The sequence below is a fragment of the Podarcis pityusensis genome, assembly GCF_964106645.2.
Source record: "Podarcis pityusensis genome assembly, chromosome: 8".
Classification (NCBI taxonomy): domain Eukaryota; kingdom Metazoa; phylum Chordata; class Lepidosauria; order Squamata; family Lacertidae; genus Podarcis; species Podarcis pityusensis.
Genome location: NC_138033.1, coordinates 55153449 through 55178534, shown reverse-complemented (window position 1 = coordinate 55178534; position 25086 = coordinate 55153449). Strand labels below are relative to the sequence as shown.

Genomic DNA, 25086 nt, shown 5'->3' with positions numbered 1-25086 from the left:
TGGAATAAACATCTTGGCAACAATTATGCTGTAAGTCAATGATCTTCAAATAGGAGCCAGGACACAGGATACCCTGAGGGAAGACAGAACAGGCCATAGAGCTCTAGGATAAAGATAGGGAGCCTCCAGACAGTGGGCCAATCTGGCCTGGCACGGATCCTGATCCGTAGCTGTTTTCCCACAATCACATCTACCCACTCCATATCTGACATCATATGTGACATGGGGCAGGTAAGGATGTGGTGATACAGGAATGATCAGGAGCTTAAAAAGAACTTGTGATTGTTCCATTGTGAGAGGGAATCACTAGAGTAGGCTGCATCAGTATCTAAAACTGGGATAACCAATGCTGTGCCCTCCAGACATTGTTGAACCCCTAGCTCTCATCATTCCTGATCATTGGCCATGGTAGCTGAAGCTGATAGGAGTTGGAGTCCCACAACATCTAGATCTAAAGAGGCCACCAATCTACTCTTTAAAAATTGTGTTTGCTTTAGTAACCCTGAATGCCATTGGATGAAGGTGAAATATATATGTAGCAAATGAAACCTCATCTAATTTGTCATCTTCTAGTTTAGGGTGGACAATGTGACGCCCTCCAGATGTTGGACTACAGCTCCCATCAGCCCCAGCCAACATGAGAATTGTAGTTCAACAGCATCTGGAAGGCACAACATTGGTAACCCCCATTCCAACTCCCATCAGTCCCAGTTAGCTAAGCTGAGCTGTCCAGGGCTGATGAGAGTGCTACTCTGAAATATCTGGAGTGCACCAGGTTGAGGAAGACTGTAGTAAATATGTATCCAGCCAGTTTAAAAGCAGGCAGGATAAAATCAGAAGTGAGATTATTAACAAAGATGTAGCCGAGAGAGTCCAGTGCTGAAAATTCTGAAAACCTTTTATAAGAAGAGGACAAAAGGGAATCTGAGAGAAAGCTAACATTAGTCCTAAATTCCCATAAATTTGTACCAGTCAGTTGGACATGGGGGAGTGTGTTTGTGTTTAAAACAGTTGTTAGACTGACAATTGACAATAAGAGCAGAAGTGGGGGAAGAATGGATGTTTTTGAGATGTTCTCTAGAGCTTGCTGCAACTGAGAGAATTGAATCAAGGAAACTGAAACAGTTGGAGTCTTAGATTAGGAGACATGAGCAGCACATATCTCCCAGAATTACAGGCAAAATCTGTGGCTGTTAGAATGCAGCTTTCATTGGTGCAGAAACTGGGTTAACTTGGCATTCTGATGGGGAGGATAGAGGAGGACAAACTCAAGGTGGTGTACATGGTTCTCCTTATCCTCATTTTACCCTCACATAAATCCCATGAAGTAGGTTAGAGTGAGGGACAGTGACTGGTCCAAGGTCACTGAATGAGCTTCATGACTGAGTGAGGATTCAAACCCTCTACTCCCAGATCCTAGTCCAACTACTACACCACAGTGCCTATATAGCAGATGTACTGCATGTTAAAAGGTAGGGAATAACTGGTCTGCTTGAGTTTTCAAGTAAAACACTTGAAAACGCCAGCCAAGGTTTTTCCAAATAGAAACGTTTTATGTTTTGATTTCTTTCCCCACGCCCACCCACCACAAGGATGTTATATCCAGACATTCACACCACAGGGTTTTCTGACCCAGCTAAAGGGAGCACATGCACAATGTCAGATCCATACAGAAAAATGCAGTTTCTGTGACACTTCCCACCACTTTTCTACATTGCCGCTTTCCTAATAGTGGGGAAGGCCTCATCCATAAAATAACTTTAAACAAGGCAGCTCGCTGGTAATTAAAGTGGTAACAGATATGATGGAGAACACTGGGGAGAGCCGGCTGGACGGTCTCTTTGGGGTATTTCATACGCTTTTTTCCAGAACAACATTTCCCTCTCATTTCGGAGAGCTAATTATACATGTGCTGCACACTAAGTGGAAGGCAAAATTAATTGGAAGAACAAAGGCAATTTGTTGCGGATTGGACCACGGCCACCAGCGTTCTTTTCCCTGGCAGGAGAATACGACTCCACTCAAAATGATCTGTACTGAATGGGTATTCAGAGTCTGGTTTCTGCAGACGGCCCGGGGGGGGGGGCAACCTCCTGGACTGCTGCTGCCACCCAGTGTAGACAATACTGAGCTAGATGGGCCAATGGGTCTTCCTCCTCTTTCTGGTCCATTTGGGGCTGCCAAATTCATGCTGGATCCTGAAGGGGCTGAGGAGTTCATAGCAATTCCCTTTTGTTTCCTCTCTGTTCTATGTTGTTGTTTTAGTCGTTTAGTCATGTCCGACTCTTCGTGACCCCATGGACCAGAGCACGCCAGGCACTCCTGTCTTCCACTGCCTCCCGCAGTTTGGTCAAACGCATGCTGGTAGCTTCAAGAACACTATCCAACCATCTCGTCTTCTGTCGTCCCCTTCTCCTTGTGCCCTCCATCTTTCCCAACATCAGGGTCTTTTCCAGGGAGTCTTCTCTTCTCATGAGGTGGCCAAAATATTGGAGCCTCAGTTTTCAGGATCTGTCCTTCCAGTGAGCACTCAGGGCTGATTTCCTTAAGAATGGATAGGTTTGATCTTCTTGCAGTCCATGGGACTCTCAAGAGTCTCCTTCAGCACCAGAACTCAAAAGCATCAATTATTCGGCGATCAGCCTTCTTTATGGTCCAGCTCTCACTTCCATACATCACTACTGGGAAAACCATAGCTTTTACTATACGGACCTTTGTTGGCAAGGTGATGTCTCTACTTTTTAAGATGTTGTCTAGGTTTGTCATTGCTTTTCTCCCAAGAAGCAGGCGTCTTTTAATTTCGTGGCTGCTGTCACCCTCTGTTCTATAGCTTCATCCAAACAAGATTCTCTTGCTCTTGTACTCCCATTCCCTTTTTCCTTCCTTAGATCCAAAATCCTGTCTCAGTCTGGGACAACCATTGTGGCCTTCTGTCCTTTTTGCATCTATGATATGGGCCAGAATGTTTCCCTTGCCTAGCCTTCACCTCAGCATTCACCCTCTGGCACACCCATGCATATGATTTGTTCAGGTGCAAGAAGGATACCATCTTACTTATTTTATGTATTTATAGCCCACTTTTTTCTCCAAGGAGCTCCAAGTGGCAAACATGGTTCTACACCTCCTCATTTAATCCCCACAAGACACCTGTGAGGTAGGTTAGGCTGAAAGGCACAGTGACTGGCCTAAGGTCACCCAGTGAGCTTCATGGATGAGTGGGGATTTGAACCCTGATCTCCTGGGCACTAGTTCAACACTTTACCCACTAGAGCATGCTGGCTCTGAAACAAGAGATCATATGACAATCATGAGTAGCTGCTTCCTGCCCTCACAGAAGGCAAACAAATGCCTCTCAGAAGGAGGAATGAGTTAGAGAGAAAAGGATAAGATGGGAAAGCATGAGAAGAAAAGGGAGTTAAACAATTGACCTAGGAATAGGACAAAACTGAAGTCCAAGAGGCTGTTGATAGGTAAAAGCAGCAGAGTCTTTAATAATTTCTGAAGTAAGATGAAAAAGAATGGTTGGATCAATAGCTACTAACCTGTGGAAGGGAGTTAGATCCAGAGGGCAAGAGGAGGGCTAAGCTTCACTGAAGAAAGAATGGAGGGAGAAATGAGCATCAAAGGAAATCAAAAGAAAGTGGGAGGGATGCTACAATTATAAGGAGAGGGACGCAATCATGAAAGAAATGATTATTAGGGAAATGTAGTCAAGGAAAGGATTGAAAATAATTTAAATGTTAATTTAAAACCTTTTTTTAAAAAAGAGGGGGAGACTGCGAATAGCATCTGCAATGGGAGAATTGGGAAGGTACCATGGGCACTGACAGGTTTTACTTTACACTGGCAGTGGCGGTATTTTCCCCAAATTGCATGGTGGTAGGTAAAAAATATATATGATGCAGCAAAGGTGTTTGTGCATGCCTGTCTCTCTTCACCTGGGAAGTTTCCTCCTGAGAATCCTCGTTTTTAATGGGACTGTATCCTACAGCTGATGGCAACTGGCTCTTTCAGTCTTTATAACGGGAGAAGAACCTGCAGTCCTTGTTTTCGTTCTTGGACTTGGGGAGTTATTCCTGCCTGCTTGGCTGAATTCTCATCCCTAATAGAAACTGAAAGGTCTCTGTCCCATCCTCCACTGAATCCACCAGTCCTTCCTCTCTCCCACAGCAAATTACATAGCTTTAAGATGCCAGAGTTGATACATCTCCATTCATCTCCAGCACCATGATCAAACCTCAGGAGGCCAATTCTCAGATTCCAGCTCCCCAACAGATTATATCCTCTTTTGCATTTTGCCACAAAGGAGAAGGAGATTTAAAGGATGGTGTCTGTGCATGTGAGAGGGATCCTCCTATGAATGCAATGACCTGTGAAGTTTTTGTTTTTAACCCTCTATCTGCAAAACTTAATGATGTGGCGGTGGGGGACGGGGCGGACAACAACAAGAGCAAGAGTCAACATGGTTAGGTCGTGGGTATATTGTTAATAAATAGAGCTGAGCTAAATGCCCTGCAAAGAAAAGTTTAGCATGCAGCAAAGGTGAAGGTGACATTTGTTGATTTTAAGCAAACTTGCATGCCTCCATTCAGCAGAGGGCAGGGCTGAAACCAATGGATAGGGATAAATACACTTTGTGGTTCCTTGCAAAACACACACATACTCTCTCCTTCTCTCTCTCTCATCTATCTATCTATCATCTATCTATCTATCTATCTATCATCTATCTATCACTCTATCTCTTCTGAATGAGGCATCCATGGAACTAGCTCTCACCACGTGAGTTTAGAATCCAAAGCCATTCTTGTAAATATGAAGAAGATGCAGGTAAAGAACCTTTTCTCCCTTTTATCAGTGGGACCTTTGTGTGTTTTATTAACCTTTTTAAAGCAATGTTGCTGTCACAAGAATGAGACAGAACAGCTGGTGGTGGGACTGGATAGTTCCAGCTTCCAAGCTTTAAACTCTGCTATAACTTCAATTAAAGCAAAGGAACCCAAGAGCACTTTGGTACATTGGGAGAGGGGGCTGTGAAAGGGTGTAAGGCTGGTAGCAAACTTAACACCAGTGGCAACAGAACTCCTAAGAGCTGCCACAGCTTGTGCCAACATCATTCATTTTTCTTCATTGGAAGCCTTGCCCTGGAACCAATCAGAGTGAAGGCAGTGGTGCTCACTCTTCCTCTGGAGTAGAGATGGAGAACCTGTGGTCTTCCAGATGATGTTGGATTCCAGATCCTATCAGCCCTGGTTGTCATGACTACTAGTCAGGGATGATGGTAGTTGTAGTCCAGCAACATCTGAAGGGCGAGAAGTTAGCCACACCACTGCATTGTGGTGGTTGTTTTTTGCTGCAACAGCTGTCTGAAAACCAAGCCTTATGAGGAACGCTTGAAGGCATTGAATGTGTTTAGCCTGTTAAAGAGGAGACTGAGAGGAGATTTCATAGCCATCTTTAAATATCTCAAGGGCTGTCACATGGAAGATGGAGCAAGCTTGTTTTCTCCTGCTCTGGAAGGTAGGACTCGAACCATGGCTTCAAGTTACAAGAAAGGAGATTCCCACTAAACATCAGGAATAACTTGCTGATGGTAAGAGCTGTTCAACAGTGGAAGAGACTCCCTCAGGCGATTGTGGACTCTCCTTCATTAGAGATTTTCAAGCAGAGATATCCTTCCAAATCTACAGTTCTATTATTCTATCTGCACTGGGACCATCCCACTTTCTGTTATTATCAAGTCTATTCTGCTGTGCGCTAAGGCTTTTGATGACTTTGAAATCTGCCCTAGATACAGAAGATTCCTTTTTAAGAGTCGGGGGTTGCCTGCAAGCATTTGGAGTCCCACTGAGGTGTGGCTTATTTTTGCTTCTTCTAATAAACGATATAAGACAGTGGGAACCTTTCAGAGCTGTTGCTAAATCTCCTTGAGCTCACTCCAAAATATACAGCACCCTCCATTTTCTGCTTCCTAAAAAGAACAAGCCTTAAATATGCACAAACAAGATCCATTTTAAAACATGGGGAACCTTTGCCATAAGAGACTGGCGATAACAGGATGTAGGAAAGAATGCCCACATGCTTTCCCACTAGGTGGAGCTGTAGTCATTCCTGAGACACAGCAAAGGGTCTTGCAAAAAGCACCTGCGCTGCCTTAAACAGCGAAAGGAGGCAGCGGGGGTGGGGGGACTTTTCTCTGTCGTAAATAATACATTTGCAGTACTCACATCAACAAAACTTACACACAGGGACATGCTCTTCAAGTAAAGGCTCAAATCTCTGCCATAATCAAAAGGATATTGAATAGTACATTATGCAGCTTAAAATAGATCCAGAGACCACTTTGCAGTGGTTAGGGTAACAATTGCTCATCTGCAAAGGAACATTTTACTGAGGATGTAAATACCATCTTCCAGCAAGGACTGATGGGGATCCTGTTGGGAAAATGTTGTGATTTAGCTCCTGTCTGATTCTAGTAATTCGCTTAGACGTTGCTGAATGTTACCTGCCTATCTCCAAAAATGTAGCAGGGAGTAGAGCATGATCCAGGACCCCAGGAAGGGTGTGAGGTGGGTGGACTTTACAATGGGGCTATAAAAAGGCCCATTTGCGTGGCAAGTAAAGGAGGAATCAATCCTTTAGAGCAGGGTTTCCCCAAACTTGGGTCTCCAGCTGTTTTCGGACTACAATTCCCATCATTTTTCACCACTGATCCTGCTAGCTAGGGATGATGGGAGGTGTAGTCTGAAGAAACAGCTGGAGACCCAAGTTTGGGAAGCCCTTATTCAGAGGCAGGACTGCAGGTCATTGGAAGGCTATGCTCAGAGATAGAGACTGGGCCAAAGGACACTTAGTGAGTGTCATAGCTTGGCATGGGTTTGAACCCAGGTCTTTCCACTCCAAGTGCCTAATATTCAACAGCCAAACACCATCCTTGCCTCAAGCTTGGCCTGGATTTATTCTGAATACATTTCTCACCATGACTGCATACAGCACCCTCAGTCTCCATGGCTCTGAGTGGGATATAAAAAGGAGAGAGAGAAAGATGGAGGTTATAGGTTATTGTATTTTAGTGTTTTGTTGGAAGCCGCCCAGAGTGGCTGGGGAAACCCAGCCAGATGGGCAGGGTATAAATAATAAATTATTATTATTATTATTACAGCATTGGCCCATCACCAGGAAGAACCAGGTACAGATCTCGCTGCTGTGAGTCTCACTGGACCAGTTACCACCTGAGCCTATACTACCTCACAGGGGTGTTGTAAGGGAGGTTGCAATAAAGAGACGCGAGGAGAACCATCACAGGAGATGCAAGAGGAGCAAGATGCAAGTGGGAGCAAGTGGGACTGCTTGTCTCACAGGGCCAGTTTGAGGAGGGAGAGGGTGGTCCAAGGGCTTTCTGTCACGGGAAAGAGTTCCTGGTGGCAGAGAGCAGAAACCGAAGAATTGAAGGAGTCTTTTGAAAAAGCAATAAACGATGCTGCGATGGGCAGCAAGGTGGCACTGGAGGGCAACACAAAAGCTTCACTCTAGACAGAAACTCATCCACACCAGAAAGGGCTTTTTTTTTGTTTTGAAAACGAAAGTGGGGAAAATTTTCCCATCTTCAGCACCATAGGTGGGAGAGCGCATACTGTTCTCGTAATCTGCAATAGCAAAAAATGCAGGCTTACTTGGAAGCACGTCTGCAATAGAATAGAAGGATAAGCCCCCAAAACTGGGCAATTTCAAGTCCCGCCCCACCTCTTCCTTCTTGTGGTTCCTTAACTTTAAACCGGACATGGACAGGACAGCTCTTCAAGTAAAGGATTCCTTCAAACAGAGGACTGTCTTCTATAAAGTAGGACCCTTGGCCACTCTACTTTTGAGCACCTTTTTTGAGAAGAGAGGTCTGCCCAGTTCAGGTGAGTCTCTTGCATTCCTTCTTGTGTCTTGTTCAGTATAGCTCTTCTTGATCCAAGCATAAGAAGATAAGGGGAGCTTGCTGTATCAGGCCGATGTCCCATCTAGTCTAGCATTCTGTGGCCAACCACATGTCTGTAGGAAGCACTCAAGCAGGAGATGAACTCAGCAGCACTCGGCCCACCTGTGATTCCCACCAGCTGGTATTCAGAGGCATTTGTCTAAATGTTGTCTCTGTTTAGACCCAAATGAATGGAGCTCAGTCTCCTGCTGAGCTGCAGTTCCTTTGACTCTGGAACTTGCTATATAGGGACACGTTCTTACACAAAAGGGGCTCATAGCAGCAGATAGTACTCAAAGTGAAAGAGAGGAGTACCTGAGAAGCAAAATAGGGAGCTCACAAGTAAGTTAATAACCTTCACCATAATATTACCTTTTTTAAAAAAAGAAAAGAAAAGAGGTTTTAATTTCCAGACCTCCACCTGAGATGCTACTTAGGAAGGCGGAAAAATTAAAAACCCAGCAGGCTCTGATGGCACTTTTCCCCAAAGTGGGAGCCAATTAGTTATCATCAATTAAATAAAATTAAAGAAAAGAGATCTGCTCAGAGAAGGAGAATGAAAAATGAAATGACCTTCTGGAAACAAGGGAATTGGGGGGGGGGGGGGGAGAGCGCCACCAAGGAAGAAAGAGAAAAATAAAAGGCATTTTTAAAACTGAGTAAAAATTTACACCTGGTAGAACAAATCAACTGTTGACCATGGAGCCATTATAAACTGATTTGAACCCCCACGCCCCCGTTTTTCACCAACACTTTGGTGTCTTACCCTCCTGGTTTGGATACTGTCACAATCTCTGCTCCTGGGTGTGATGGTAGTGGGATGGTGAGATAGTGAGAACAGCCACTGATATCAGGGAGGAAAGAGGATCGTAACTGCAGTCAAGTCAGCTGCTCGAAGGAAGAACTGTGTGGCAGGAGCCACCCTGTCTTTGTGTCTTTTTTAGATTGTGAGCCTGAAGGCAGGAACCATATTAGAGCATTTTTTGGCTAAAGGGTGAAGCCTACATGCCCTTAATAAAGATGGTGGTGATGATAACAACCTGAATATTTTTTTTTTTTTTTTTTAATATATATTTATTCAAGTTTTTCAATACATAAACATATTTAAACAAATAACATTAATTATTTGACATCTTTTCATCATTGCTTTGGACTCCCCCACGCCTCCCGCACACACCTGCATCGTTAAAGAATTGTTTCCAAACAAATTATCATTTTGTTCGTAATTTTGAATTTGATCATTAACATATAGTTTAAACTTAAATCTTATTTAGTGGTAGACAATTACTTCTACTCTGACATCCTAATCAACATTCGGCCAAATTACAATACTTTTGCAGATAAATCTTGAACTTCTTCCAGTCTTCTTCCATCCTCTCTTCTCCCAAGTCTCGAATTCTGCCGGTCATCTCGGCTAGTTGCATATAGTCCATCAGCTGCATCTGCCATTCTTCCAACGTAGGTAGATTTTGAGTTTTCCAGTTCTTAGCAATCAGTATCCTTGCTGCTGTTGTTGCGTACATGAAAAATGTTCTGTCCTTCTTTAACACACTCTGGCCGACAATGCCCAAGAGGAAGGCCTCCGGTTTCTTGGTAAAGGTGTACCTAAACACCTTTTTTAACTCATTATATATCATCTCCCAAAAGGCCTTCACTCTCGGGCAAGTCCACCAGAGGTGAAAAAAGGTTCCTTCATTTTCCTTACATTTCCAACATTTATTATCAGACGAATGGTATATTTTAGCCAATTTAACTGGGGTCATGTACCATCTATATATCATTTTCATTACATTTTCCTTCAAAGCATTACATGCAGTGAAGTTCAGCCCAGAGGTCCATAACCTTTCCCAGTCTTCAAACATAATATTATGCCCAATATCCTGTGCCCATTTTATCATAACCGATTTGACCATTTCGTCTTGTGTGTTCCATTTCAGCAACAAATTATACATCTTTGAAAGTACTTTAGTCTTAGGTTCTAACAGTTCAGTTTCCAGCTTTGACTTCTCCACCTGGAATCCTAACTTTTTGTCATTTTTAAATACTTCTTTAATCTGAGCGTAGTGTAACCAGTCCCGCACTTTATCTTTCATTTTCTCTAAACTCTGCAATCTCCAATTGTTACCATCTCTTTCTAATATCTCCCAATATTTTGGCCAGTTGGCCTCCATATTGGCTCTTTTTCGGGCCTTAGCCTCTAGGGGTGACAGCCACCTCGGAGTTTTATTCTCCAATAAGTCTTTGTATCTTATCCAGACATTAAATACTGCTTTCCTGACAATATGGTTCTTAAAGGCCTTGTTTGTCTTAACCTTGTCATACCATAAATATGCATGCCATCCAAATGCATTATTAAAACCTTCTAAATCTAATACATCCGTATCTTCAAGAAGTAGCCAATCTTTTAGCCAGCAGAAAGCTGCCGCTTCGTAATACAGCTTTAGGTCTGGCAGGGCAAAGCCCCCTCTTTCTTTTGCATCCGTTAATATCTTAAACTTAATTCTGGGCTTTTTGCCCTGCCAGACAAACTTAGAAATATCTTTCTGCCACTTCCGGAAACACTCTGTCTTGTCTACAATCTGTAGTGTCTGAAACAAAAATAACATTTTTGGCAATACATTCATCTTGATGGCAGCTATTCGGCCTAACAAAGAAAGTTTTAATCTTGACCAACTATCCAAGTCTCTCTTAATTTCTAACCAACATTTTTCATAGTTATCTTTAAATAAACTCAGATTTCTTGCTGTTATGTTTACCCCTAGGTATTTCACTTTCTTGACCACCGTTAACTCTGTCTCCCTCTGAAACCGTTCCGACTCAGTATCTGTCAAATTTTTCCCCAATACCTTGGTTTTTTGTTTATTTAATTTAAATCCCGCCACTCGACCAAAGTTTTGAATCAGTTGTAATACTCTTTTCGTACTAGATTCCGGCTCCTGTAATGTCAAAACTAGGTCATCTGCAAACGCTTTAAGTTTATATTGTTTCGCTCCGACCTGGATCCCTTCCACCAGCCGGTCCCCTCTAATCATATTCAGGAGCACTTCCAGAACCGAGATAAATAATAGTGGGGAAATCGGACAGCCTTGTCGTGTACCTTTTTCAATTTTGAACTCTTCTGTAACCACATTGTTAACTATCAGTTTAGCCTTTTGTTCTGAGTATATTGCCTCAATCCCATTCTCAAACCCCCGTCCCACTCCCATTTCTTTTAAATTCCCTTTCATAAATTTCCAGGATATGTTGTCAAAGGCCTTCTCCGCATCTATAAAGATTAAAACTGCTTTAGTATTTATGTTTGTTTGCAAAAGTTCCAATATATCTATGATGTTCCTTGTATTAGCATACATTTGTCTGCCTGGGAGAAAGCCTGCCTGGTCTTTATGAATTACTTCATTTAGAACTTTCTTAAATCTACGTGCCAAAACATCTGCAAATATTTTGTAATCCACATTTAAAAGGGAAATGGGACGGTAGTTCTTTAATTGTGTCTTTTCACTTTCCGATTTTGGTATCAATGTGATAAAAGCTTCTTTCCATGATTCCGGCGCCTTCTTCCCCTCCATAATTTCATTGCTGACCTCCAACAATGGTTGTATCAGGTAGTCTTTCAATGTCTTATAGTAGATGGAGGTCAGCCCATCTGGCCCTGGCGATTTGCCCTGTTTCATGTTCTGGATGGCCTGCTCAATCTCTTGTCGTGTTATTTTACCATTCAAAATTGTTTTGTTTTCTTCTGACAGCTTTGCTAATCCATTTTTCTCCAAAAATTGTTTAATCTCAATTTCATCTTGTGGCCCTTGAGTATATAACTTTTTAAAATATTTCTGAAAACACTTTCTGATCTCTCCAGGGTTCTGAATGCTTCTTCCTTCAATCTCTAGGTTTGTTACCGTATTTAGTTTTTGTCTCTTCTTCAACTGCCAAGCTAGCAGTTTTCCACATTTGTTAGCCGATTCAAAAGTTTTTTGCTTCATTATTTTAATCTTCCATTCTATTTCCTGGTTTATCAATTTAGAATATTGTGCTTGATAAAGTTTAATTTCTCGTAGAATCGGCTGAGACTTTGGGTTAGATCTTAACTTCTTCTCTAGCTCTTTAATTTTTTCCAAAATTTTGTCCTTCCTTTCATTCTGTGATCTTTTCTTTATGGTGTTCTGTTGTATCAGGAACCCTCTCATCACAGCTTTACTTGCGTCCCATATGGTTCTTTTTTCCACCCTGGTGTTCATATTAACCTCAAAATAGTCCTTTAGAGTTTTTTGGGCCTTCTTTACAATCTCTTGGTCTCTAAACAGGCCATCATTCATCTTCCATCTAAAGGAGCCGGTTGGGATCAGTGTCATATCCATTCTCAGTGCATTGTGGTCGGAGCATGTCTTTGGGCAGATTTCCACCTTTCTAATCTTGGGTGCCAGACTTCTAGTTATCCATATTTGGTCGATTCTTGTCCAAGTCAGTTGGGCTTCAGAGAAGAATGTTCCTTCTCTTCCCAGGGGGTTTCTCACTCTCCAAATATCAATCCAGTCCATATTGTCAGTCATTTCAAAAAAGGTCTTTGGCAGTCTTCCCTCTTTAGTAACATTTTGATTCTGTGACTTATCCATATTGGTTGATACGACTCCATTCATGTCTCCCATCATGATGATGTTGTTGTAATCCAGATAATCCAGCATAGTCTCATGCAACTTCTTATAAAAATCCGATTTTCCTTCATTTGGGGCATAAATTCCTAATATTAAAATTTTTTCTCCTTGATGTTGTATTTCTATTGCCAAAATTCTTCCATTTTCATCTTTAAACAGAAATTTAGGTGAAAGGCTCTCTTTTGCATAAATCACTACGCCTCTCTTTTTGACTATGTCAGAAGATATAAATTCCTGACCGAGTCTTTTATTTATTAACACTTTTCTGTGGAGCCTAATCACATGTGTTTCTTGTAAACAAATAATATCCAATTGTTCTTTTTTTAAAATGTGAAAGATTTTTCTCCTTTTCTCCGGACTGTTGCAGCCATTTATATTCCAGCTCAGAAGCTGCAGAGACATCCTGAATAAATCTGGTTATTCTTGCTGGGGTGGTACCTTGTTCTCCTGTCCCTGAGGATCCGAGGGCGCAGGCTCCCCTGAAGGTTCGGGCCCTGGTACTCCAAGTCCTTTGTGAAGATCTTCTCCGTGGGCTCCCAGAAACTTGTCTCTATCCTCCAATGTTCTAATTTTGATCTTTTTCCCTCTGAAAGTAAAAGATAATCCTTGAGGAAACTCCCACCTGAAGATAATTGAGTTGCTCCTCAACAATCTTGCTAGTTCCGTGTAGTCAGATCTAAGGTCCAACAGTTGTTTAGGGATATCCTTGTAAATTTCAATTCTCTTGTCCAAGATGTCCAGTGACTTCCCGTAGTGCAGGCCCAAAATCTTATCCCTTTCCTCCTTGGATCTCAATATAATCAAACAATCTCTGGGCTTCTCTTTCCTCCTAAATCTTCCAAGCCTGAAAGCAGATACTATTTTAAAATCTTTTTCCTCTAACTTCCAAAACTTGGAAAGCTCTTTGGTCAAAAACTCAGTTAAATTGTCTTCTTCTACTTCTGGTATTGACCGTATCCTCAAGTTGGCCTCCCTGTTCCGCAGCTCTGTCATCAAAAAGTGAATCTGATGTTCTCCAACTTGTTTGCTGAGTGGTCTAACTTCTTTCTCCAATTCTCCCAGTCTTTGACTAGTATCCTCAGCCAATTTCCGGTTTTCACCTACAGCCTCCTTCAACTCTCCAATGGATTGGACATTCTGTGCAACTTGTCCAGTTAATCTATTCAGACTTTCTGTATTCTGGTCAATTTTAGCCGTTTGCAAATCAGCCTTTCTATCCAAAGCCTCCAATTTTTCAAAAATTTTATCTAAAACAGAAGCACTCCCTCCTGAGGCCATATCTTCCAATTGTAATTCTTCCGTTTCTCCCTCCCCTGCCTGTGACAGGGAGGCCGCCTCTGTCTCAGGAGGCAAAGTGGAAAGCAAAGCAGGCACAGATGATCTACGCTGTGAGGCTGCAGATAAAGTTAAAGTTGTTTGTTTGGTTCTTCCCCTTTTCCTTGTTCCACTCATTCCAAAGTTATCTAAAGGCCAAGGTCAAACTGAGTTGTTCCCATGAGAATGTAGAAGCGCAGATGCAACAGTCAAACAGAAGGCCGGGAAAAGGAAAGTAAAACACAGTCACTGCTGTAAGTCCGAAATCCTCTAGAGGGAGCTTAAAATGTCTTAAGGGAGAAAGTCAAGTCCAATTCGAATTTATAGCTCTAATTCAACATCCAACGACCTCCACAAAGTTAAATTTTTACAGAGTATATGTAAGGCAAAACAGTATTTCAGACAGTGCTTAGACTGCAGATGTTTCAAAATAACAAGTTCCAGCTCAGAATGTTTCAAAGTCTAAATTCAAAGTATCCAATGTTGCAGACTGATGCTCAATTACTCAGGCAGCTCCAGCACCTGGGATTCTTATTTAATTTGTAATCCACTGGTTCAACAGAAGAAAGATATCCTTGTTCCCAAATAAGTCCAAAAGCAAACAGCTTAAAATCTCTTTGCCCTTAGCTATTTTAAATAGGTGCCAGCAATTGATTAAAGCATCGCTTTTAGTCTCCACTCCTCCTGTTCTTTGCTTTCAAGTTCAGTGTTAGCGGAAGACGGGCTTCCTGTTTATCGTCACTCCGCTTTCAGCCAAGTTCAAGATTTTAAAGGTCTCCAAAAATTCTTAAAGTCCAAATTACTCACGAGTCCAAATTAGAGTCCAAATTACTTAAAGTCCAAATTACTCACGAGTTGCAGCTTTTCTGAATTTGAAGATTGCAGGAAGAAAGGTCAGCGCTGACCGGCAACAGCAACGCGGCTTCGCTCCGTTGATTGCGCAACGACCCACAGCGCCGCTACCCCCTCCGCGATCCGGAGCCCCTTACGGGGTCCCTTCAACGTTTTGGGGGCTGCTTCTGGCGCCCGCCGGGTCCCAAGACTACAGGCTGCTGCCGCCTGTAGTTTTCCTTAATGGGTCTCCGCTTCGCCGCAGCGGACGACCCTTTTTCAGCGGAGCTACCCTCTCCTTACAAGGATCGGGCAGCCATTGCCGATCGCGCCGCCTCCGGAAGTCGATAACAACCTGAATAATGGCACTGAACAAGCACAGAGAAGAAACGTTTGTGGTCATTCTGTATTATAAGTCATCCACTCTTGACACTTCTTGCAGTGTGTAAAAGTGGAGCATTTTGAGATGGGCAGAGGTAAATTCTTCATCAGCATAGAACAGAGTCACTTGAGGCTTTGTAGGGGGGGGGGGCATATCTGACGTGGTGGAGGGGTAAAGGTTTTCCGACATCTTAGTTTAATTTGAGGAGGAGTAAAATTTGCCCCATTATTCCACACCAGCAGAGAGCAATGGCATGTTCCTAGGATGTGCTGTTATACAGGAGCGAACTCCTAGGGGCCAAGGGGTCTTTGTCCCCCCCCCCCAATAAAATATTTAAGGGGGCCACCCCTTCCCAAGTTGATGGCCAGTGCCATTCAAATGGTGTGTGTGCACTGTGTCAGGTGATCGATATTGTGGGGCGGGGCTTACCTGCCCACCCACCCCAATATTTTACTCAAGTTGGTAGCCCGTGCTGTTAAATATATGTTTTAAACATGGGCTGCCTGTCTGACTCACCAGTGGGACATCAGTGGCTGATGCAGCATTTGACCCTGTGCTATGTACGTTGGAAGTTCCAAGGCCACAGTTAAGTTGGCTTCACACTGCAGTTAAAGATCTCACCGTGAATAATGCTCTTTCAAATAATACATCTATATTCATTCAAAAAAAACCCTTTAAAATTCTTTAGAAAGGTGGGAAGCAGAGAAATTTGTTTTTGCAAATCTTATACACGTGAGCTGGTTAATGTCACAACTGTGTCACCTGCAGCATCCTCCAGGCTAATTGCCTGATATTTTTCTTCTGTAATGAAGATATTCTCTCCCCCCCCCCCGAATATTTAGGATGGATCCATTCAAATTTATTTGTTAATGGGGAAAAATAATAATATGCAGCAATTCTGGCATTTCATTAGAAGGCCTGGGAAGTAAACAGTAGGACTCACTGAAGTGAAGAGTGTATGCAAAGAGCCATCACCAGCTTCGCTGATCTTTGGGTTTAATTAATAATAAGCTGCATCGTTTCGATTCATCATAGCCAGACAGCTTTACAAAATATGCACTTCTGCGGGATCCGAATTCTTTCAGAATGCATTCATTAAACAGATAGCTGGGTTCGTTCACACTCTGTTTGATAGATGAAGCATAATGCACAGTAACAGATTAAATATTATACTTCCTAACCTGTTTTGCATCTAGCTGCTGCTCCTGCAAGATCTTGGCAATGTAACAAAGAAAACCATAGGAAGGATTTATTTAATATATTGCATGGTCTGCTAGGAACTGTCAGGGAAGGGACCATCATCACCCTGTGATACAGCGCAGCCTTTGCAAGCTGACGGGTTGAATCCAGGCAGCAACGGGAATAACCAATACTGGGTCAGTTGGGCAGATCATCTCACCTGGTATTAAGGCACCTTCCTATTTCCTTATGGGAAAACGCCACAGATGGAAGGTTTCTTATTAGGTGTGTACTCTCACATTTCCTCCAAGAGGCTCGATGGCTACATCTGCACCCTCCCCATTTTATCCTCACAACACCTCTGTTATGCTGAAAGATGGCCGAGTGTCCTAAGTCACCCAGGGAACTTCATAACTGAGGGGAGATCAGAACCCAACACGCTAACCGCTATCCTACCCTGCACAGGGGTCATTCATTTCAGTTGTGGTACTTAGCCTGTGAAACAGTGTAGGGCTAGAACAATATGTGCATATTCACACAATACATATTAATGAAATTTTGATTAACTATAGGGAAAAAGAGGTAAACTAAGGCTTAGCAGAGAACTTACAGCCTTCCTGGTCAAATGAAAGTTATGGACTCTGGAAATAGACTGAGTTCTTAAGGAATTCTCTCTTAAGGTGAGCCTCTGAGGTAGCCACTTTAGATAGGCAGTCACGCTAAATGACTGAGCAATCCAGTTTGGATGGTTTCTTAATCTGTGCCAAGAGTAGATTGTGAAAAGGGTTGTGCTTTTGAGTCTGGCACTGGAGGACTCCCAGATTCCAACCCCCCCCCCCCCCCCGCTGGGATTCTTGGAAAAGCAGAAAGCTAGGAAGAATTGATATTGCATATGATGACTGCAATCTAAATTAGAAATGTAGCAATAGAAATGCAAAGACAAAGGATTAAGAAAAAATCTTCTTGCAAGTGTGTGTGTGTATGTGTGTCTGTTCCAGCAATAAAATAAAATAAAATATGTCAGAAACCACTGCTAACCGATCCAATTTCCATCATATACAAAATGTTAAGCAAATCTGGCATTTCAAGGTAGGGCTGGGAAAGACTTCTTTCTCTTTGAAGCTCTGGAGAGACATTGCTAGACGGACTGATGAGCTGACTTGGTGCAGGCTGCTTCCTATTTTTCCCTCTATTAAGCAATGTTTTTGTGCAAGTCATATGGGTCTTGGAATTACCAAGTTAATTTCCCACAATTCCTTAGATTGAGGTCATGTGTCAAGGGCATTGTGGGAAATTAACATGGCAGCTTCCTGGAAGCGCTGCTGACCTGGCCCACTTACGCTGTGAGGGGCAAGCACATCACAGGTGCATGAACGGGTCGGGGTGGAGGTCTATTGATGTGGGGCAGAAACCTCAAATCTGGAGCTTCACTGTCATGACACAGAGAAGCAGCTTTCAAGGGATGCAACCCACTTGTTGCTGTGCAAACCTTTTGTGGTCATCCGGAAGCTTTTTCCATCTGCTCCCCTTCCTTGGAGAAAGCAAAGCTGCCTGACCTATGACAGGAGGGGAGATTGGTTTTTGCAGCTTTGACAAAAACATAATCAGTCGTGTGAAATCCGATGTGTTAGCTTGGCCAGAAGCAGGTTGCTGCATGTCAGGCAACTGACTACCTTTGGCTGAATTGCCAAGGGGGAAGATCCTATAAAAAATATGGTCACACAAGCGGGAATGGGAAGTGTACATCTTGAGAATATTTGTTGCTTAAGAGCAGAGATCTGTGATACAAGAGTTTTAAAAGGAGAGAACCCCCCCCCCCATAGATATAGTAAGCATTGGCTGGAATCTTTGGTCACACATTATTTGAATATGAATGTATTTGGGAAGTGGCATTGCAGGCACCCACCTTGGTGTGTTCAGTATAATGTCTGGTTCATACTGAATATACCACTTCGCAGAGGCTGCACATTTCAAATAGCTCTGGTGACCAGGTTCTGGGCTGGCTTTGGGTGAATTCAAACAAAGGGAACATCTTGTTAGTTTCCCTATTATAAAGCTAGTCTTGCTGTCCCATTTTCTAATCTTCCTTTCACACCACAGTACCTGTTGTATCATGGAACTGTGGCTTTTTGACCAACATAGCTGCATGCTACACTACATTTCATCACCTGTGGCTGTGGTGTGACAGAGCAACAAATTTCATTGGACCATATCACTACTCCTTGCCCTTTCCACACATGTGTGCTTCTTTTCTACCCATGATAACTGCAGGAAAGAACTCTATGCCACCCGCAAATTTGTCTCTTTATGCTCACAGTTTTCCAGGCCAAGTGGGCTACAAACAGATTCCCCCCCCCAAGCAGTAATCCAACTGCCATCAGTCCCAGCCAGCATGGCCAATGGGCAGGGCTGATGGGAGTTGCCAGCCAACAACATCTGGAAGGGCTGCAGGTTCCCTCTGGTAGCAGCCAGCGCTTGGAAAGACATGCAGGGTCAAATAGCATGTGATGCAAATCATACTGTTTGTCAGTGAGTGCATGGTTTTTATTTTGGAAATAGTGCATTGGGGAGCAGTTGCAGAGTGGACCCAGCATGGGAAGCAGGGAAGGCAATTTAACCCTTTGCCCCCTGCTCTGGTGCCAGTCCAGAACACTTCCTCCTCCATGCCCAATGTTTGCATGGAGAGGAAAGCTCCCATGTGCTCCAGTCACAACTGTGGCTTTGCAGCAGAGGCCTGTGATTCAGACCTCTTATAATGCGGAGAAAAGCTGACGATAAACTTTCAACCTTTGCTGAAGAAGGAGCAGTGTTTGTGTGTTATCTAGCCAAAGGGAAACACTTGTAAGCTCATCCCAAGAAGTTACAAGAAAGGAATTTAAGACTGAAACAGCCAGAGAGGGGAAGGAACTCCATAATTTATTGATAAGAATTAAGCCTCTCAGGAAAAACAACAAAACAATTACTGTCCCCCTGAGTTCAGGAAAGGGGAGGAGGAATCAGAAATTCAGGAGGAGAGATCCTTTTAACATTTCTGTAAGAAGAAAAGCCCTGAGCATGCATGAGTGTGCACTTGTGTGTGTTCAGCCAACCCTCTTTGGAAGCCTTAAGCCTCTCCTGTTAATCACAGGACTTTTCCTCTCTGCTTCTTAACCGGCATTTTCAGGATGGAACATCTTACCGAACAGCTTGAAGCCTGGCTTGGGAGGAAAGCTGGGCGGCATTTCCGCCAGAGGGAGAAATCAACAGATTTGCTGGATGCTCATCACTGGCACCAACATGAACTCGGCACTGGCTCCATAGCCAGCAGAGGAGTCACGCTTGTGTTTTGTCTTGTTGCAAAATATGCTCTGATGCCCAGAAGCCAAAACAGGAGGCAGCGGGGCTAGAAGCACCAGAACAGGGGTGGAGAACATTTCTCAGCCTGGGGCCCATATTCCCGTCTGGGGCACAAGCCAGTGGTGGGTGGGGCCACAGGGAAAAGTGGGCGGAGCATCAAGTGCAAATGTTACCTTTGTATGGTAGGATCATTTCAATACACACTCACACACCCTTCTGTATCCTGCAGCCAGAAAACTCACTGAGTGACGTTGGGCCAGTCAGTGTGCCTTTCAGCCTAATCTACCTTACAAGATTGCTGTGGGGATGAAATGCAGAGGTAGGAAAGATGGGAAAAGATAAAGTCCCTACCAGAGAAGAATGGCAAATTAAACCGTTGGACTATGCTGAAAGGGCAAAACTGACCGGAAAGCTAAGGAACCAAAAAGACCAAAACTTCAAAAAAGAATGGGGGAATGGGGGGAAAATATAATTTATCTTGGAGACCACTGTAAGCAGATGAAAACCTTAGCAGGATTGCAGTAACACTTGAAATGTAACAAGTACTATGGAGATAATGGAGTTATTAAAAAAAAATGGATTACTGGAAAAGATGCCGTAGAAAAAGGTTTATCAACAGAACCCATGGAGGAGAAGGTGGGAAGTCCAGAGATTCGGAGGAATCTTTTAACTGTGGATGTGTGTTCTGGTATTATTATAATTTTATATTTGTAAAACCAAATTAAAATTATTTAAAAAAGAAAGAAAATAAATCCAGAGATAGGAAACCATGTATGCCACCTCGAGCTCCTTGGAGGAAAAGATGGGGCATGAATGTAATAAATATGTAAATAAACACAGCTGGAACTGCATATGCAATAGGGGGAGGTGGAAATATGGTAGAAATTGTAGGGAGAATGGGGAAGAGCCGTAGCTTAACTGGGAGAGAATTTGTTTTGCATGTAAGATGGTCCCATGTTCAATCCCTGGGATCTCCAGGTAGGATGAGCAGAGACTCCTTTCTGAAAGCCTGGAAAGCCACTACCAGTTAGTTTAGACAAGACAGAGCTAGATGGACAAACAGTTTGACTTGCTTGAGCAGCTCCCTAGACTCCTCGACTGCAGCTGGGTGACACCATGAACCCTCACCAATCAAGTTTCTGATGGACATGTGTCTGATGGACATGTGAGTAGCCCAATGGATGGGGTGGGTAGGTGTTTGAATAAGTGGCTGCTTTCAGTTTCACCAGATCCCAGAGATCATGATTAGGCAGGTTGGTGGCTGAGGGAAGCAGTAACTGCACAGTTAATTCATCTCCCCAAGATTATATATATATATATATATATATATATATATATATATATATGCGCACCTTAAGAAAGAGACTCTGAATTGAGAGATGGCTGGCATTTTACTTCACCCACCTCTTCACACAATGGTCTATGATGTGAGTTGGGCTTCTAAAATGCACTTTACACATTGGCAAGATGTCCTAGTGCCATGTGTAATGGGATGCTAACATTTTTTTGTTTTCTAAAGGACTGGAAGGGAGGTGAGCCCTTAGGGAGACTGACTATTTTGAGGCTTTGCTTTGTCTCCCCAGATTATCCAGTGAGAACAAATACTGAAGCTCTGTTCAAGCAGGCAAGCATCAGGCTTATTCCTAAGTGCCACTCTGAGAAATACTTCCAGAGGGCTGTTCATCCCATGGGACAAGAAGTAATTTCTCCCCCCCCCCCGAATCTAATTCATAAGCGGGGTACACATCATACATTTGAAGCACATTTAATGTACATGACTTCCCCTCCCCACAAAGAATCCAGGAACTGTAGTTTCTTAAGTATGCTGGGAATCGTAGCACTGTGAGTGATGAACTATAGTTCCCAGGACCATCTGGGGGAAGTCATCCGCTTTAAATATATGTGCACAGAGCCTAGTTATAGTCTGTCGCCAGGACACGTAAATGTAAAGGCTGGAGTTCACTCTTGAGAAAGTCAGATGTGCCATCGGTGTGAAATCAGTAGGAATGTTTAACTGCGCGTAGAATTTCCTTTGGCTCTAATGGGGTAGAAGGGTGCTTAGCTTTCTTCAGACTGCCTCCAAAGAGATTACGAAGAGGGAGAGTGAATCAGAGGAGTCATATACACTGAGGTGGCTAAAAGGTCATTTTAAACAGGGACCTAGTCTGGCAAAAGGTTTGCCATACTTAGGACTGCAGTCCAATGTACATTTTCCTGGAGGCAAGCACCACTGAACATGGTGGAAATGACTTTTGAGTAAATGTGTATTGGGAGTGGGCAACCTCTTTGTGTATAGGTCGCAGTGTCAGGAGAATCTGTTGATTTCAGCTTCTCTCAGTTTCTGATTGCTCCAGCCATAAGTTCAGTTCTAAACATTTACACACCAGTTCCTTATTATTATTATTATTATTATTATTATTATTATTATTTTTTTTTTTTTAAAAATGGCCTTATGAAAACCCATCAGCATTTTAGTGCAAATTTCTCCTAATACACATTTTTTGTATATCCAAATTAACCTACTATGCACATTTTTTGCAAAGGAATTTTCTCTCATAGAATGCATTTTTGTATGTCAGTTTCAGTATTACAGTACATGCATTTTCAGGCAGATTTCACTCTGATATTTGCATTTGCTTGGCTGGAGAACAGCATTTTAAAATGGGAGGAAGTGTAAATTTCAAAGGATCACTGTCAGGGAACTGCCATCAGAGCTAGAGGCGGAGGGAAGGCTCCAGAGGGATGGCGGAGAGGGTCCCAGTAGGGAGAGAGGCAGCCCGTCCGCTGCGGAAGGAAATCAGCGTAACACCAGTAGAGAAGGGGGGCAGATGGGGGAATCGGAGAGGAGGCTCCAAGACTCCTCGCCGGAGACCAGCGGAGAGAGTACGGGTACTCCGCTGCCCACACCCTCCCTGCACAGAAGACTTCTGTGCAGGGAGAGTAGGAGGAGACTTGGCGTCAAGGAACTTTTGTGCTGGAAGAAGTTTAAGAAACGCCCACTGATGGATTCTGCCAGCGACTGAGACAGTCACGATGCTGGAGGCTGTTCAGTCAGAAAGGGTTTAACCAGGTAACCTAGCCAGGAGTGGCGGCAACTTACGCACGAGCAACCCCTAAACCCATTACAATCACTTTGCCTCAATTCACATGTTGTTTCAGAATTCTTAGGTTTGCCTTTAAATGCTGCTGAATTAATTTTTTCCCCATCCATAGTAGCTCATAAAAGCTACTCCCAGTTTTAAAGCTTCTCTCCCCAGTTATAAAGATTTATTTATATTCTTTTCCTCAAGGAGCTCAAGGTGACATACATGTCTGTCTGTCTGTCTCCCTCTCCCTTCCTCCCTCTCTCATGCACACATACACACAAAATACACGCTCATTTTCTCTCCCATGTGACACTTTTTAAAAGAAAGAAAACTGGATCATCCTTGTTCATAAAAATATAGAACACACAAATGATCCAGTAATGATAAAGTGCTACAGTACCAAATTAATACTATGAACTTTAAGCCTATAATAACATTGTATCCATGTATTAATGAAATATGACTATAAATTGTTGAGCAGGGGGAAATTGCATTTTAAACTCATACAACATTCCTGTGAGGCAGGTTAGGCCAGGAGAGACTGGTGTGTTGAGATTTACTGAGATTATTCAGCACAGTTTTTAATGTACATATTTCCACATCATCATCTCTCTCTCTCCTTCTCCTCCCCCCCCCCCCATCCAAAAAACATGATTTTCAAGGTCTTGGCAATCTCCTCAAAGATTAAATAATAATAATAAAAGAGATGTATTTTGTAAGATCAGATTAATGTTGCATTAGATCCAACTGTGCCAAGTGTAATATTTTCCTCACTTTTTCTTTTCATGGGAAATTACGAAATACATGGATTTCATTTATTTACTTATCTCGGCACTCATTTAATTTTGTAATTCAAATGGAAAAATATATCCCTGGGCCCAGAGGCTCAGATGAGTTAACAGGAAAAGGTGACCTGCAGATGTCAACAATGTAAATTGCAGCACAGGGCTTGGATGTGACTCCCTGTAATCCATATAAATTACTGCTTGTGAAATGTAAAGAAGTTAATATGCCAAAATTGGCAGAGAGGAATAGACTTGTTTTCAGCAGTATGCGGTGAAAATAATAAAGTAACAAGTTTCTACCATCTCTTCACAATAGCACCTGAAGCTGATACAGTGGTACTTCGGTTTACAAACTTAATCCATTCCGGAAGTCCGTTCTTAAACTGAAACTGTTCTTAAACCGAGGTGCACTTTCCCTAATGAGGCCTCCCACCACTGGTGGCCTTCCACCATTCGGATTCCGTTCTTAGACTGAGGTAAAGTTCTCAAACTGGGACACTATTTCCGGTTTTGCAGAGTTTGTAAACTGAATCATTCTTAAACCAGACTGTTCTTAAACCGAGGTACCACTGTATAAGCGTTGATGGCCTTATGCTTTGAAGCTGTCCATAAACGTGGTCAATAAAACAAAACAAGTCCACTACCACTCCATTTTATCCTCACAACAACTCTGTGAGGTAGCTTAGTCTGAGTGAGAGAAAGTGACAGGCCCAAGTGAGTTTTATGGCACAGTGGGGATTTGAACCTGGGTTTCCCATGTCCTAGTCCAACACACTGACTATCAACTACGGCATTGAGCCTGTGACAAATTGCAATTCTTTGTTTCAGTCTCCTTTTGCAATCCCTTGTTCAAGGAAGGCCACTTAAAGATTAGTTACAGAGCCTCCTGGGAGGCTGAAATGTCCCTCTCCCTACTCCTCAGATTCTGGATACTGGCCATTTCTGGTGACAGATTTGTGACCATTTATTCTTTCCCTTGCAGATACTGGTCTGTTTGCCCTACACAGCGTGCAAAAGGGTATTGCAGGCAGATGACAGCATGTATCCCATTGGAAGATGAGCAGATCAGCAAACCTCTGATGTTGTGGATGGCATTCCTGATGGAGGAAAGATGCTACCAGAGGGAAATGTCAAGCGCTGTGATTCCTAAACTTTTGGGGGGCCACAACCCCTTGGTTCCATAAACTCATCCCCAGTTCCCTCCCCACAATCCTATACATAACATTATTCAGAATATCGGTTTACACAACCCACTAAGGAAGATTATGACGCAATAAAATTCAAAACACTAACAATGAATTGCACATTTATTAAAAATCCATTTAAAACTATGTAATTTAATTAATTCAACAAAACTGATGAACTGGATCCAGTGATGCCAGCTTTGCAAAATCTGGTGATTGTTTACATCTCCAGTGCCCCCTGCCTCCTCCCTTGCTTCTTAGTGCCCCCCAGGTAATCCTACTGCTTCCCAGGGGGCAGAACCACCCACTTGGGAAACCACAGCTGTACAGAGTACTTTTGCACCATATGTAGCCATACACCAATAACTCAGTCCAACAACCCT

General features: G+C 42.9%; 1 long non-coding RNA gene across 4 annotated transcripts; it reads left to right on the top strand.

Annotated features, from left to right (window-relative positions):
• The first annotated feature begins 65 nt into the window (after positions 1-65).
• LOC308483050 lies at positions 66-24814 on the top strand. 4 transcript variants are annotated; one of them, XR_013989558.1, is made up of 3 exons: positions 66-231; positions 7160-7901; positions 24502-24814. It is a non-coding gene; the product is annotated as an uncharacterized lncRNA (long non-coding RNA). The 4 variants fall into 4 exon arrangements; XR_013989559.1 differs by lacking the exon at positions 24502-24814 and adding an exon at positions 21232-21250; XR_013989560.1 differs by lacking the exon at positions 24502-24814 and adding an exon at positions 8905-9007.
• Positions 24815-25086: the final 272 nt, after the last annotated feature.